Source organism: Hyla sarda, chromosome 8 (assembly GCF_029499605.1).
Source record: "Hyla sarda isolate aHylSar1 chromosome 8, aHylSar1.hap1, whole genome shotgun sequence".
NCBI lineage: Eukaryota > Metazoa > Chordata > Amphibia > Anura > Hylidae > Hyla > Hyla sarda.
The window spans coordinates 109,366,502-109,384,737 of record NC_079196.1 but is presented as its reverse complement, the minus strand read 5'-3'; positions in this window follow the sequence as shown (position 1 = coordinate 109,384,737).

Sequence of the window (18,236 nt, the reverse complement as noted above, 5' to 3'; positions counted from 1 at the left end):
ACCTTGTGGACCTTCAGTCAGTCATTTTGTATATGCATCTATCGTTACTAGGAAGGGCGGCGATAGGCCGGAGAATTACCTCTGCATACTACCCCTCAGCCTGGCGTCACGAACTATAGGGTTAACATTAACCCCTCATTTACCGAAACAACACCCAAACTACCATACACCCCCCAACTGCTAATATATATATATATATATATATATATATATATATATATATCCCTATTTAAATGTGTTCAAAGTTTGTGACTCTTAATATTTTGAATAGTTTCAAATATGATATTTTAGATATTACTGGTGACCAGAATGGCACATAGTGTGCTCTTAAATTTGCCATCTACCTTACTATTAAATAAACTTAATATCAAATAAAGGTCAAATCACTCACTGTGTGCCGGCAATCACTTCTTTAGATGGGAAACAATTCTCATATCTTGAGCAAATAATATTTTTTAATAAAGTATCCATTCACAAAGCAAACATAATTTTAAAAACATAGAGAAGAGATTTGACCTGGATTTTGACATGTTTTTTACAATTACATCTTGGCTGATATAGCTACACAGTATTCCCATTTATTGGAAATTCTTGCCTGTCCCTAGCCAAATTTATCAAAAATGATGACACATATTGTACAGTATAACATTTATTTAGGGGGGTTTAACACACAGCATTTTTAGAAAAGCATCACTACATTATTTGGTGTTATTTTTTTTTACTTAAACCTTTTTCACATACATGACATTTTACCAGGGAAATAATTAGGACCTGGGCAAACCAACAATATGTTAAATAATTGGATGCCCAGTCCTCCCTCTGAGTGCCTACTCCGACCCCAGAAGTGCTGCACAGTGGGACAGAGCTTGTTCAGAACTATAACAGTGGGGGAGCGAGGAAGGTAAGTATATGTTTTCTTTTATTTTAGAGAAGCCAAAAAACCCAAACACAATTATCTATACTTAGAATATCCTGGAATATCCCTTTAACAGAGTGGTTCTCTCCACCATTTATTGTTTGTCCTTAAAATTCTTGTTTCATTTATTATACTCAAGGTTTCTCCATTGGTATGTGAGGGATCAAGGCCTTGTCATTTTCTGGTGATATTTTACTTCTCATTTTCAATCTTTTTCAGACTCCTAAACATGTCCTACAGCTGGTAATATACTATAGCTAGCTCTTAGACTTCTTATTAAATCTGGACAAATTGAGGCTCTAATCCTAAATGGTCCCTTCACTTGTACTGTACGTGGGCAGGTGAATATAGACTAAAATGAGTACATTCAAACACTAAATGCTTACTCATCACCCAAAATTTCTATAAATTACTAAATATGTAATAAACAAAAAATCTTATGTATAGCAACTAAAGTAGCTATATTTTTACTTTGGAAGCTTTGGCCCTGTCAATCTCATGAAGTTCGAACTACAAAAATGGTCACTTTCTGATTTACTAATTACAACAAGAAAGCCAATTTAATGCCATAATGGGTGTGGAACTGCTGTGCTTCTAACAGGTTTGTCTTTGTGTGGAGTCTAAGTATTCCCCTGTTTTTTTATGCTTTATCCTGCTCCAGGTTGTGGAAGCTGAACTTCAGCTGCAGGGGACACATCAGGTCGCTTCTCCAGCAGTGGTCCCAGTTAAGTGGCAGCTTGCCAGACTGGCCAGAACGCCCCGGTGGAGCTGTTAGGACAGCAGAGCTGAGGAAATAAAGCTAGGTGGAGCAGGCTTGATCAGCAGACAGAGTGTGGTTAACAATCCGGGTCATGCACTAAAGAAGCAGACAAGTACCGAGGGATCCGGCAAAGACAGAGTCAGGCTACAGGCTCAGTCAGAAATGCAGGATCACAGGAAGGGAGAATTGGAGCAGGACAGCAAAAAGGGACTCATATGGATGCTTAAAGGGATAGCTCGCGAAGCATGCAGTCCCTACGTGTGTGCCAGAAACTGTTATCACCAGTGACAGTACAGAGGAGGAAAACCAGAGCCTACAGTGCGGAGGAAGGAACGGGCATGCAGCTTGGCCAGGGTAAGCAGTGGGATCTGCTGACATGTTTTTTCTTTTGTTCTATTTAAAGAGAACCTGTAATCACTTTCATGTCACCTGACCCACGAGTCTTCTGAGTGGTAACCAATGGCTTTTTCCCAACCCACCCACCTTGATTGATAGATTTTATCTGTTTGGGATTAGAGAGAGATCTATCAATAAAGGCTAGTGGGGCAGGGAGAAACTTTCAGGGAATGTCTGATGATTTGTAAAAGTGATGAAAAGTTCCCTTTAAATATATATATATATATATATATATATATATATATATATATATATGTATATATAAAGGATAAGTTGGCCAGCACTATTGATTCCAAACTATTATATGGACCTGGCTTACAGAAGGATACCGCAGCACACTGCTAGCACAAAGATATAGATAAAACATGAGTATATAGATACAACATGAACAGCTATACAGCTATGGTGCAATAAATGGAAATATAAAATTATGAAGTTAGGAAATAGTGAGGTACTTAGCTTGCAATTTCGCGGCCAAATAGCTTGGACCGTCCCACCACGATAAGGTGACACGGTAAATGCCTGCTGAACTGATCACACAGAGGCATATTCATAGTGTAGGGTCCGTCCCAATTAGGTCACCTTACCATGGTGGGACGGTCCAAGCTATTTGGCCGCCAAATTGCAAGCTAAGTACCTCACTATTTCATAACTTCATAATTTTATATTTCCATTTATTGCACCATAGCTGTATAGCTGTTCATGTTGTATCTATATACTCATGTTTTATCTATATCTTCGTGCTAGCAGTGTGCTGCTGTATTCTTCTGTTGCTGTATATATATATATATATATATATATATATATATATAAAAATATTTGGCAACAAGTTGTGCCAGATAGTAATACCTTAACCCCTTAAGGACCAAGGACGTACCGGTACGTCCTTGGTCCTGCTCTTCTGATAAAACGCGGGGTTACACGGCGGGCCCGGCGTCATAGTGAAGCCGGGACCCACCTCTAATAGCGCGCAGCGCCGATTGCGGCGCCGCACGCTATTAAGCCTTTAGCCGCACGCTCAGAGCTGAGCCGCGCGGCTAAAAGTGAAAGTTCCCGGCTAGCTCAGTCGGGCTGTTCGGGATTGCCGCGGCTAATTGCGGCATCCTGAACAGCTGACAGGACAGCGGGAGGTCCCCTTCCTGCCTCCTCGCTGTCCGATCGCCGAATGACTGCTCAGTGCCTGAGATCCAGGCATGAGCAGTCATGCGGCAGAATCGTTGATCACTGGTTTCTAATGAGAAACCAGTGATCAACATAGGAGATCAGTGTGTGCAGTGTTATAGGTCCCTATGGGACCTATAACACTGCAAAAAAAAAAGTGAAAAAAAAAGTGAATAAAGATCATTTAACTCCTCCCCTATTAAAAGTTTGAATCACCCTCCTTTTCCAATAAAAAAAAAAAACACAGTGTAAATAAAAATAAAAATAAACATATATGGTATCACTGCGTGCGGAAATGTCCGAATTATAAAAATATATCATTAATTAAACCGCTCGGTCAATGGCGTGCGCGCAAAAAAATTCCAAAGTCCAAAATAGTGCATTTTTGGTCACTTTTTATATCATTTAAAAATGAATAAAAAGCGATCAATAAGTCCTATCAATGCAAAAATGGTACCGTTAAAAACTTCAGATCAGCCCTCATACCGCCCCATACACGGAAAAATAAAAAAGTTATAGGGGTCAGAAGATGACAATTTTAAACGTATTAATTTTCCTGCATGTAGTTATGATTTTTTCCAGAAGTCCGACAAAATCAAACCTATAGTAGGGTATCATTTTAATCGTATGGACCTACAGAATAAATATCAGGTGTCATTTTTACAGAAAAATTTACTACGTAGAAACGGAAGCCCCCAAAAGTTACAAAACAGGGTTTTTTTTTTAAATTTTGTCGCACAATGATTTTTTTTCCCGTTTCACCGTAGATTTTTGGGCAAAATGACTGACGTCATTACAAAGTAGAATTGGTGGCGCAAAAAATAAGCCATCATATGGATTTTTAGGTGCAAAATTGAGAGTTATGATTTTTTAAAGGCAAGGAGCAAAAAAACGAAAATGCAAAAACGGAAAAACCCCCGGTCCTTAAGGGGTGAAAGAGAAACTGACAGCAGAGTCACCCACACTAGAATGAATATACTTGTAGAAAGTGTGAATGGCCTTTTTTCTGATGCTTCTTACAAGGTGAAAATCAGTGCAGCCATTCTAAAGATATTTAACTTGTTACTGATGGTGATTTCTTCTTCAATGCTGCTCTATGTGCAATGCTTTTTCCCACCACCTCCAGTGATAACCTGGTCCTCTACACAGGCATGTTGAGGAGAGGGGAGAGGGGTGGAGTTCTCTGCTGAAGGGGGTGAGGTTATCGTCTGTGCAGGTAGTTCATACAGGTTGTTTTATATAGCTTCTTATTTTCTTGGGCTTTATGCCTTCTTTTGTTTGACAATGTGTTAATAACTGTACACTGATTCTGCTTAAGTAGAGCATTATAACAACATGTAAAGACTTAGAGGCCATTCATGCTCCACTGGGCATTGTGAAGTTGCTGAAGCGGTTCCATGCATAACCTTTTTCCCAGAATTTACAGTGGAGCATGAATGGCCTATAGGTTTTCACATGCTTTGTAAAATGCATTGTTGCCTTACTATACAAGCATTCCAGGTTTGTTTGTTTTATTTTGCCTATATTAAAGACACTCACCATCACAAGTCATATAGCACCAATTGCTTTATTCCAGCACAGCTGCATCTATGCATTTCATTAATCTAAGTTGGTCATGTGATCACCAGTCTGATAAAAAAAAAATATATACTGTGCATAATGTAATTGACAGGATGTCAGACCTGGTTTCTGACTTCCTGTGAACTACAGGATGACAGAATCACCTACCAGAACACTCCTATTGACTCCCAGACCCTCCCCATCCCCTCCATCATCATCTGCTATCTCTGTGGGATCAGGATATATACTAGTTAAAAACTTTCCTGAAGTTGTATTCACTTGTTACAGTTTTTTCTGTTTGTTTGTTTTTTTTGCTGTTACTTTCCTCAAATTATGGCAAGAATGAAGATATTAAACATGTGCAATTAATTATTTAATACATTTTTACAATTAATCATAACAAATTTATTTTCGTACGAAAATTTAATTATTTAGACATTCGGATCGATCTGACGCTACGAATCAAATGTATTCATTTTTGTGTTCAAATTTAATGATCAAATAGACAATATAAATATCCCTTTAATGGATATACATACCGTATATACTCGAGTATAAGCCGACCCGAGTATAAGCCGAGACCCCTAATTTCAACCCAAAATCCCAGGAAAAGTTATTGACTCGAGTATAAGTCTAGGGTGGGAAATACATCATCCCCCCCTGTCATCATCCAGACCCGTCATTAACATCCTCATCATCATTACCGCTTGTCATCATCCAGACCCTCATCATCATCACCTGTCATCATCCCCTTGTCATCATCCCACACACCCCCTTCATCATCCCCTTGTCATCATCCCCACCCCCTTCATCATCCCCTTGTAATCATCCCACACCCCCCCCCTTCATCATCCCCTTGTCATCATCCCCACCCCCCTTCATCATCCCCTTGTAATCATCCCACCCCCCCCCATCATCCCCTTGTCATCATCCCCACCCCCCTTCATCATCCCACACCCCCCCTTCATCATCCTCTTGTCATCATCCGCACTCAGTGGTCTTCAACCTGCGGACCTCCAGAGGTTTCAAAACTACAACTCCCAGCAAGCTCGGGCAGCCATTGGCTGTCCGGGCTTGCTGGGAGTTGTAGTTTTGAAACCTCCGGAGGTCCTCAGGTTGAAGACCACTGCGGCCTTCGACATCATCCAGCCCCCTCTCACCCCCTTTAGTTCTGTACAGTACTCGCCTCCGCTCGGCGCTGGTCCGGTGCTGCAGGGCTGTCCGGAGAGGAGGTCGTCCAGTGGGATAGTGGTTCCGGGCTGCTATCTTCACTGGGGGCGCCTCTGCTCCGCGCTTCGGGCCCAGAATAGAGGCGTTGCCTTGACGATGACGCAGAAGGACATTGGCAATGAACGCACCTCTGCGTTGTTGTCAAGGCAAAGTGACTATTCTGGAGCCGGGCCCGAAGCGCTTAGAAGAGTTTGTAGTTTGGAAACCTCTGGAGGTCCGCAGGTTGAAGACCACTGCGGGTGGAGAGTTCACTCGAGTATAAGCCGAGGGGGGTGTTTTCAGCACGAAAAATCGTGCTGAAAAACTCGGCTTATACTCGAGTATATACGGTATACTAAATGCAGTAGCCAGATTTATAGATGGCTGTATATACTGCATATAGCAGCCAGACTATGTGGGTTGTAGTTTACCTACACCTGGGGCTCCCTGTATAGGAATACACTGCACTATGGGCACTCTCCCCTGGGGATCATTTCAGATCTGTGTATCCTGTGAAACAAGTCAGATTCTGTGGACTACTTTGAGGGCTGGCTTTTTTTTTTCTTTTCCGTTAAAATCTTTAACAAGGGATGTGAGTAAGAGGGAATGTTTTATGTAATAATTTTTTTTAACTTTTTCAATTGTTTTCAGGCTTACAAATAGAAGTCCTCTCATAGACAGAGTGCATTACTAAGCCGGGGCTTAGCATTAGCCCCAAAATAGCTAGCGCTGACCCCCAATTATTACCCCAATACCCATCATCAGAGGGGTAGTGGGAAGAGCCGTAACCAAAAGGACTGAAGTGTCAAAATTGGCGCTCCTGGGCCTAGGCAGTAACAAGCTGACGTTATTTAGGCTAGGGAGGGCCTATAATAATGGTCCTTACCCATTCTGGTGTTGTCAGGCTGTTGCTGCTTGGGTGGTATCTGGTTGAGAACAAAAACATGGGAAACCAATATATTCAAAAAAATGTGCGGTTCCCCGTATTTCCATTCTAAGCCTGATACCAATCAAGCAGCAACAGCCTGACATTACCAGGGTAGGCGAGGACCATTTTTATTGGCCCTCCCCAGAGTAAAAACACCCACCTGTTACCGATTAGACCCAGGAGTGCTCCCTGGTACTCCTGTAGCAGTGGGTACTGGAGTAATAATTGGGAGTTAGTGCTAGCTGTTTTTGGGGCTAACGCTAAGCCTCGGCTTAGTAATGGACTCCGACTATGAGACTGCTTCCAATACTAAGCCTGACTATTCAATAAAAAAAAAAAACATGACATGTTGAAGAAAACATTTTATTACAAAAATCCCTCTACCCACAGCCCACGTTAACTTTTTTATTAACGTTTTTAAAAATGCAAAGTAGTCCACAAGGTGCACAGATTGGAAACAAGAAGAAAAAAAACATTAAAAAGGGTTAGTACAGGGGTGAGCCCCCATAATACAATATATTTCCAAACATGGTGTCTCTAGGTGTTGCTTAACTAAAACCACCATCATTCCCAGACAGCCTTCGGCTGCCGGAACACACTGCCAGAAAAGCTCTGTTCCCATTATGCAAAACGCAAAATGAGAACAGAACCATACCACCCTGGCTCTGGGCTGTAGCTCTGCTTCTAATGATGTCATCATTAGGGTGTAGAGCTACACAGACCAGGCCGTAGCTGAAAGCAAAGTGGGGTAACTGGATGTCTGGCTACTGCATCCAGTATATTCTGTCATCTATAGATGTATATACTGGAAACTGAAAAAAAAATCATTGTGCAACAAAATTGAAGAAAAAACTAAATCTTGTAAATTTTGGGGGCTTCCTTGTCTATGCAGTACATTTTTCCGCAAAAATGACACCTTATCTTTATTCTGTAGGTCTATATGATTAAAATGATATATTTATATAGGTTTCATTTTGTTGTACTTCTGGAAAAAATCCTAACTACATGCAGGAACATTTACACTTTTAAAATTGTCATCTTCTGCCCCCTATAACTTTTTTATTTTTTCACGTACGGGCCGGTATGAGGGCTTATTTTTTGTGCCGTGATCTGAAGTTTTTAGTGGTACCATTTTTGTATTGATTGCTTTTTATTAATTTTTTCATGATATAAAAAGTGACCAAAAATACTCTATTTTAGACTTTGGAATTTTTTTGGGGGTACGCCATAGACCGTGCAGTTTAATTAACCTTATATTTTTATAATTTGGACATTTCTGCACGCGGCGATATCACATATGTTTATTTTTATTTACACTTTTTTTGTTTTTTTTTAATGGGAAAAGGGGGATGAGTTAAACTTTTATTAGGGAAGGGGTTAAATGATCTTTACTAACTTTTCTTTTCCACTTTTTTTTGCAGTGTTATAGCCCTCATAGGGGGCTATAACACTGCGCACACTGATCTTTTACATTGATCAATGGTTTCTCATAGGAAACCATTGATCGCTGATTCTGCTGGTGCTTGACTGCTCATGCCTGGATCTCAGGCACTAAGCAGTCATTCGTCGATCAGACACCAGGAGACAGGTAAGGGGACCGTCCTCCTGTCCTACAGCTGTCGGTCCAGAACAGCCCTCCGAGCTAGCCGGGGGTAGTTTAATTTCACTTTAGACGCGGCGATCAACTTTGAACACCGCGTCTAAAGGGTTAATAATGTGCGGCACCGCGATCAGTGCCGCGCACTATAAGCCACGGGTCCCGGCCGGACCCGACCCGCTATGACGCGGGGCCACGCTCTAGCCCGGTGTTATAGAAAGGGAAAGGACCCAGGATGTACAGGTACACCCTTGGTCCTTAACAGGTTAAACAATTAAAGGGAAGGTTTTCTTTTAACAATTAAAGGGAATATGTCATTACTTTCATGCTATTTGAACTATGAGTTATTGGGGTGGTCCCAGGTGGCTGCATCCATCCCACAGCCTTGAATGATAGGTCTCTTCCTGTTTGGCTTAAAGGGGTACTCTAGTGGAAAACAATTTCTGGTGCCAGAAAGTTAAACAGATTTGTAAATTATTTCTATTTAAAAATCTTAATCCTTTCAGTACTTATCAGCTGCTGTATGTTCCAGAGGAAGTTCTTTTCTTCTTTAATTTATTTATTTATTTTATATAGTCTGGCCACAGTACTCTCTGCTGACACCTTTGTCCGTGTCAGGAACTGTCCAGAGCAGGAGAGGTTTGCTAGTTTTTTTTTTCTCCTGCTCTGGACAGTTCCTGAAATGGACAGAGGTGTCAGAAGAGAGCACTGTGGTCAGACAGAAAGAAATTCAAAAAGAAAAGAACTTCCTGTGGAGAATACAGCAGCTGATAAGTACTGGAAGGATTAAGATTTTTAAATAGAATTCATTAACAAATCTGTGTAACTTTCTGGTACCAGTTGATTTAAAAAAATGTTTTCCACTGGAGTAACCCTTAAGGGATAACTCTATTAAGGTGAGTCAGGGGAGTGCACTGTTGTGTGGTTCAAGTTCTGCTGGTACTTTGTTACTCTCCCCTGGCCTCTAGAGAGGGCTCGGCAATATCACAGATGGCTTTTGGTAGTTACACTGTTCCAATGTTCTACCTAGACTTACACACCATATTTTGGAGCAGGTCCCATGGGGTACACTCTGGTACTGTGGCTGGCTGTTTGAAGTTGAGGTTCCCAAGATGGTGTGGGTGCAGAAATACTAGATGCAGGGAGACGTGGAGTAGGTGCAATGTGTCTTTACTTGAAAGAGTGACAGAAACTGCAATGCTGGTAGTTTAGAAAAGGTGTTCCATGGATGCTGCTACAGTGGGTCACTAGTCTGTAAAAGCAATCTGCTGGATGTTGTGTCCCTGAGGTGGCTTGCAAATGTACAAGAAAATGGTCTCACTTTACGTGATTTTGCTACACAGATTTTACCTAAACCTGGCCAGAGGCCTAATAAAGGTCATAGGATAATAGCTAAGAAGTCATTGTTTAAAGGGGTACTCCGGCCCTGAAACATCTTATCCCCTAACCAATGGATAGGAGATAAGATGTCTCACCGCCGGGGTCCCACCGCTGGGGACCCCCGCAATCTTGTGTTCGCCACCCACCTGTTTGAGCTGCACGCTGCGGTGCCAGCTCACAAACAGCCGTCCCGCCCCCTCCCATAGACTTGCATAGCGGGGGTTGACATCACACAGGGGCAGAGTTGTGACGTCACCATACTCCGTCCCCGTGGTTGCCACCCGGCTGTTTGAGAACTCGCACTGCGGCGTGCAGCTCAAACAGGTGGGTGGCGAATACAAGATTGCGGGGGTCCCCAGCGGCAGGACCCCCGCAGTGAGACATCTTATCCCCAACATTAGGTTGGAAGAACAAGTTCCCCCACATTAGGTTGGCAGTACAAGTTCCCCCAAATTAGGTTGGCAGTACAAGTTCCCCCACATTAGGTTGGCAGTACAAGTTCCCTCACATTAGGTTGGCAGTACAAGTTCCCCCACATTAGGTTGGCAGTACAAGTTCCCCCACATTAGGTTGGCAGTACAAGTTCCCCCACATTAGGTTGGCAGTACAAGTTCCCCCACATTCGGTTGGCATTACAAGTTCCCCCACATTAGGTTGGCAGTACAGTTCCCCCACATTAGGTTGGCAGTACAGATCCCCCACATTAGGTGCAGCATAGTTCCCCCACATTAGGTGCAGTATAGTTCCCCACATTAGGTGCAGTATAGTTCCCCACATTAGGTGCAGTATAATTCCTCACATTAGCTGCAGTATAATTCCCCCACATTAGCTGCAGTATGGTTCCCCCACATTAGGTGCAGCGTAGTTCCCCACATTAGGTGCAGTATAGTTTCCCCACATTAGTTGCAGTATAGTTCCTCCACATTAGGTGCAGTATAGTTCATCCACATTAGGTGCAGTATAGTTCCCCACATTAGGAGCAGTATAGTTCCCCACATTAGGTGCAGTATAGTTCCCCACATTAGGTGCAGTATAGTTCCCCACATTAGGTGCAGTATAGTTCCCCACATTAGGTGCAGTATAGTTCCCCCCACATTAGGTGCAGCATAGTTCCCCCACATTAGGTGCAGCATAGTTCCCCCACATTAGGTGCAGTATAGTTCCCCCCACATTAGGTGCAGTATAGTTCCCCCACATTAGGTGTAGTATAGTTCCCCCCACATTAGGTGCAGTATAGTTCCTCCACATTAGGTGCAGTATAGTTCCCCCCACATTAGGTGCAGTATAGTTCCCCACAGTAGGTGCAGTACAGCCCCCCCCCCACATTAGGTGCAGTATAGTTCCTCCACATTAGGTGCAGTATAGTTCCCCCCACATTAGGGGCAGTATAGTTCCTCCGCATTAGGTGCAGTATAGTTCCCCCCACATAAGGTGCAGTATAGTTCCTCCACATTAGGTGCAGTATAGTTCCCCACATTAGGTGCAGTATAGCTCCCCCCACATTAGGTGCAGTATAGTTCCCCACAGTAGGTGCAGTACAGTCACCCCCCCACATTAGGGGTAGTATAGTTCCTCCACATTAGGTGCAGTATAGTTCCCCCCACATTAAGGGCAGTATAGTTCCTCCACATTAGGTGCAGTATAGTTCCCCCCACATTAGGTGCAGTATAGTTCCCCACAGTAGGTGCAGTACAGTCCTCCCCCCGCCCCCACATTAGGTGCAGTAAAGTTCCTCCACATTAGGTGTAGTATAGTTCCTCCACATTAGGTGCAGTATAGTTCCCCACATTAGGTGCAGTATAGTTCCCCACATTAGGTGCAGTATAGTTCACCCACATTAGGTACAGTACAGTTCCCCCACATTAGGTGCAATATAGTTCCCTCCACATTAGGTGCAGTATTGTTCCCCACATTAGGTGTAGTATAGTTCCTCCACATTACGTGCGGTATAGTTCCCCCACATTAGGTGCAGTATAGTTTCTCAACATAAGTTGCAGTATAGTTGCCCACATTAGGTGTAGCATAGTTCCCCACAGACATACAGCCTCAGCCATATGCAATGTATGGCTGGAGGCTGTATGTCTGTGTACTGCCCCACTTCAGTGTTCCGACCACCACTCCTCCGGTCTGGGGTCACGATCCACTGCTATGGCCTATAGGAGAGATGTCAGCAGAGAGCACTGTGCCCACGATGTCAGCAGAAAGCACTGTGTTCCAAAAAGAAAATAATTTCCTCTGTAGTATTCAGCAGCTAATAAGTGCTGGAAGGATTAAGATTTTTTTAATAGAAGTAATTTACAAATCTGTTTAACTTTCTGGCACCAGTTGATTAAAAAAAATGTTTCAACTGGAGTACCCCTTTAAGGCAAGATGAAACTGATGACAGGTTCCCATTTAGAAGTTAACTCAATTGCATAAGAAAAATCCCATTTATGTTGAAAGCTAAATATTACTTTAATAAACTAATATGGTGCAGCACCATGGTTCAGAAAACACTATTTGGAAGATTTATCAAAACTTGTCCAGAGGAAAAGTTGCCCAGTTGCCCATAGCAACCAATCAGCTCACTTCTTTCATTTTTAACAAGGCCCCTGCAAAATGAAAGAATTGATCTGATTGGTTGCTATGGGCAACTGGGCAACTTTTCCTTTGCACAGGTTTTGATAAATCTCCCCCTATCTCCCTATTCTCATGTGAACCCAGAGCCAAACTAGGGATATAAACCAGCCCTGGAAATATTTGCAGACCAGCCCCACAGCTTTGTTTCATTGTTGCAGCTACCAGCCACAGGTAAGGGACACGGAAGCCTGGCATTTGATTTGCCTGGCTTCTGTAGCCGGACTCTGCACTGGGTGTGCCCTGACATCTCACAAGGTAAAAAGGTGCAGCCATAGCACAGCATTAGGAAAGCCTGGCATTTAATTTGCCAGGCTTCCATTAAAGAACTATGTTATGGCTGCTCCCCGGTCAAAGTACGTAGCATATAAGAGGGAAACCTGATAAATCAAATGCTAGGCTTCCGCTACACAGGGTCCAAGAGGTTAGCCTGCCATTTGATTTCCCAGGCTTCCGTCTCCAACGTGTTGCGGGCTTGATGCTGTGCCCTTTGACTTAACATTTTGAGTCAAAGGACACAGCATCAAATATGCAGCCCGACAAACTTACTAATAGTAAATATGTGTATATAAGAACTAAACAATAGCAGCAATACATTTAAATGGGCACTGTCACCAACTTTATTTTTTGATATGTTGTAGTACTTTACTACAACATATCTCTAATATACTTTTATTATTGTTTTTTTTTCATTAAAAAGGTTTAACTTACATTTAAAAACTGACTACTGAAAAAGGACTGATTTTTGAGTGGCAATCAGTCCTTTTTCAGTTAGGCTGCACTCGCGGGAGACAGGCGGGAGCGAGCGCATTGGCTCCCCGGCCACTGGCTGGGAGGCCACTCCTCCCGCACATCTCCGTCGTCGCCTTGTTACCGCCGCTGTCCCTGCACGCCCGCTGCCGGACTCTGCAGTAACTGCAAGTGTAATGAGGGAACAGGGTATGCGGGGCGGGGGGAGGGGGGAGGGGAGAAGGGAACAGGCTAGTGCCGTAGCGGGGGGGGGGGGGGGGAACGGGCTAGCAAAAAAATAGGATGGTGGGAGCTACCCTTTAAGGTAAAGTCATGCATGCAAAAAGGTGCAGTGAGTCTGTAAAGGATTGGGCGCAATGTGCTTTTAAGAATCCAAAATCCACTGCATTAAAGCCCTGATTTGGGATTGGGATCAAGTGTGACCCAATGAAAAATGTGCAAACACAGACAGGAATATGGCTGCTGTGGGTGGAAGTGGGCAGAAAAGTTCCCTTTAACTGCAGTTATTGGAGTACTCTGGGTTGGGAAAATGTTTTCCCTATCCTTACAACGCTACAACACTGTCTCATAGAGAAAAGTGGGAATGCTGTAGCTCTTTTAATGCAGAATCGGAGCGCTGTATGGGAGATTGCGTGGTGGTGGGGATCCCAGTGGTTGGACCACTATACCCCCCCCTTGTTTCCAGACACAAATAAATAAAAAAATGTATAGATCATTTAAAAAAGAACTGTTAATAAATAAAGAAATTGAAAAAAAAGAAAACTAAAGTGTCCAGTGCTCCCTTCCCTCACACAGTATACCTATATAATAGGTGTCCCCTCTCCTGCCCCCCCCCCACTCAGCCCATAGGCGTAGACTATATTCAAATTCACGATATTTTGTGAATATATGGACGAATATTTGTCATATATTCGCTGAATTCGCATATTCATAATATTCGCGTTTATTTTCGCATATGCGAAAATTAGCATAAGCAGAAGTTCGCATATGCGAACATTAGCATATGTACATTTTCGCATATGCGAAAATTCCTACGTCAGTCTCACACAGTAGTATTAGAGCCTTCTTTACATCACACAAGCTGAAAGCAGAGAGGGATGATCACTGTGATGCGTACTGTGAAAAAAAAACACGAATAGTCGTAATTGCGAATATATAGTGCTATATTCGCGAATATTCACGAATATGCGATATTCGCGAATAAAATTTGCATTGTGAATATTCTCAAGCAACACTACTGATAAGTACTGGAAGGGTCATTATTAGAAAGTACCCTGAAACACGTCTAGAAGCTTAAACTAACGCATCAATAATGCACCACTGTGATATGGAACATTTATCAGCGAACACTACCGCTACTGCAAGTCCACCATCATTTTCCATATGACTGCCCCATTTTCCATCTATCCAGCCCACCTACCTGGCTGACGTCAGACGACAAGCAATTCCATGAGGTTTGTCCATCGCATGTCTGTAAGCTGTGTCTCTTTCTACCATCACTAGCGGCTTCCATCGGGTCTGTGGCAGGCAGACCAGCCGAAGGAAAGTACGCCAATGCCCACTAGTGTTGAGCGGCATAGGCCATATTCGAATTCGCGAATATTCGCGAATATATGGACGAATATTCGTCATATATTCGCGGATATTCGCATATTCGTTATATTCTCGTTTTATTTTCGCATATGCGAATATTCACGTATGCGAAAATTAACATAGGTGAATATTGGCATATACAAAATTAACACGCTCGTAAATTCGCATATGCGAAATTTAGTATATGCTAATTTTCGCATATGCGAATTTACGCATATGCGAATTTTCGCACGCCAGTCTCACACAGTAGTATTACAGCCTTCTTTACACCACACAAGCTGGAAGCAGAGAGGGGTGATCACTGTGATGTGTACTGTGAAGAAAAAAATAAAAATAAATAAACGAATATTCGTAATTACGAATATATAGCGCTATATTCGCGAAATTCGCGAATTAGCGAATATGCGATATTCGCGAATAATATTCGAATTGCGAATATTCGCGAGCAACACTAATGCCCACACTCAGCACACTCAGACCCTGTTTTGGACCGGTGCTTGATGGAACTAATCCTCTGGAAAGTTTAATCTGTCTACTCCATCTGGCTGGTAAATATTTTCCATATCACTGTCCAATGCACGGACCTGAGTCTACACACAATATGATCCACATTTGCGGACTGTGAAAAGTTTACATTCTGAGTTATCTAATGCCGAACTAAAGGACTATATTTCCGAATTCTGCATACAGTGGTGTTGTTTTATGTTTATATTTTAAAAAACATTTATTGCATCTACCTCCTCACAGGGGCCTTGTGAAAGAAGGTTTTATAACACAATCTACTTGTTATATGTATTTTAATAAATCTATTCATTGTTTTCATCATATATTTGAAGCACGGTTGCTTTAACCCCTTAAGGACTTAGCCCTTTTTCACCTTAAGGACCGTTTTTTGCAATTCTGACCACTGACACTTTAAACATTAATAATTCTGGAATGCTGATTCCGAGATAGTTTTTTCGTGACATATTCTTCTTTAACATAGTGGTAAAATGTTATGGTAACTTGCATCCTTTCTTAGGGAAAAATCCCAAAATTTGATGAAAAAATTGAAAATTGTGCATTTTTCTAACTTTGAAGCTCTCTGCTTGTAAGAAAAATGGATATTCAAAATAAAAAAATTTTGGTTCACATATACAATATGTCTACTTTATGTTTGCATCATAAAATGTATGAGTTTTTACTTTTGTAAGACATCTTAGGACTACAAAGTTCAGCAGCAATTTTTCACAAAATTTTCAAACTCGATATTTTTCAGGGACCAGTTCAGTTTTGAAGAGGATTTGAAGGGTCTTCATATTAGAAATACCCCACAAATGACCCCATTATAAAAACTGCCCCCCCCCAAAGCATTCAAAATGACATTCAGTCAGTGTTTTAACCCTTTAGGTGTTTCGCAGGAATAGCAGCAAATTTTTTACACTCGCATGTTCTTGTAGACCCAATTTTTGAATTTTTGCAAGTGGTAAAAGGAGAACATTTTTAATTGTATTTGTAGCCCAATTTCTCTCGAGTAAGCACATGCCTCATATGTCTATGTGAAGTGTTCGGCGGGCGCAGTAGAGGGCTCAGAAGGGAAGGAGCGACAAGGGGATTTTGGAGAGAACATTTTTCTGAAATGGTTTTTGGGGGGCATGTCACCTTTAGGAAGCCCCCAGGGTGTCAAAACAGCAAAAAAAAAAAAACACATGGCATACCATTCTGGAAACTAGACCCCTCGGGGAAAGTAACATGGGATAAAGTGAGCCTTTAATACCCCACAGGTGTTTCATGACTTTTGCAAATGTAAGAAAAAAAATGTACCTAAAATGCTTGGTTTCCCAAAAATATTTTACATTTTTACAAAGGGTCAAAGCAGAAAATACCCCCCAAAATTTGAAGCCCAATTTCTCCCGATTCAGAAAACACCCCATATGGGGGTGAAAAGTGCTCTGCTGGCGCACTACAGGTCTCAGAAGAGAAGGAGTCACATTTGGCTTTTTGGAAGCACATTTTGCTCTGGGGACATGCCGCATTTAGGAAGCCCCTATGGTGCCAAGACAGCAAAAAAAAAAAAACACATGGCATACCATTTTGGAAATTAGACCCCTTGGGGAACGTAACAAGGGGTAAAGTGAACCTTAATACCCCATAGGGGTTTCACGACTTTTGCATATGTAAAAAAAAAAAAAAATACCTAAAATGCTTGGTTCCCAAAAATTTCACATCTTTACAAAGGGTTAAAGCAGAACATACCCCCCAAAATATGAAGCCCAATTTCTCCCAATTCAGAAAACACCCCATATGGGGGTGAATAGTGCTCTGTTGGCGCACTACAGGTCTCAGAAGAGGAATAGCCACATTTGGCTTTTTGGAAGCACATTTTGCTCTGGGGGCATGCCGCATTTAGGAAGCCCCTATGGTGCCAGGACAGCAAAAAAAACACATGGCATACTATTTTGGAAACTAGACGCCTTGGGGAACGTAACAAGTGGTAAAGTGAACCTTGATACCCCACAGGGGTTTCACAACTTTTGCATATGTAAAAAAAAAATTTTTTACCTAAAATGCTTGGTTTCCCCAAAATTTCACATTTTTACAAAGGGTTAAAGCAGAAAATACCCCCCAAAATTTGAAGTTCAATTTCTCCCGATTCAGAAAACACCCCATATGGGGGTGAAAAGTGCTCTGCTGGTGCACTACAGGTCTCAGAATAGTAGTCACATTTGGCTTTTTGGAAGCAAATTTTGCTCTGGTGGCATGCCGCATTTAGGAAGCCCCTATGGTGCCAGGACAGCAAAAAAAATAACACATGGCATTACATTTTGGAAACTAGACCCCTCGGGGAACGTAACAGCGTTACAGTGAGTACTTACACCTCACAGGTTTTTTGAACAGTGGGCCGTAAAAGTGAAAATTTTTATTTTTTTGCACTATATTGATAGTGTTACCCCAAATGTTTCATTTTCACATTGAGTAATAGGGCAAAAGGCCCCCAAAATTTGTAGAACAACTTCGTCTGAGAAAAAAAAAAATACCCCATATGTGGATGTAAATTGCTCTGTGGATGCACTACAATGCTCAGAATAGAAGGAGTGAAATTTTGTTGAAATCGAAGTCGGGGGTCATGTGCATTTATAAAGCCCCCATTGTGCAATAACAGCCAAAAAAAATAATACATGTGACACCATTTTAGAAACTACACCCCTCAATGAACGTAACAAGGGTACAGTGGGAAATAACACCTCACAGGTTTTTTGAAAAATGGGCCATAAATTTAAAAATTTGATGTTTTTACATTAAAATGCTGGGGTTACCCAATTTTTTACATTTTCACAAGGGGTAATATGAGATATTGGGTTACAAATTTTTGAGGGCTTTTCCCCCTGAC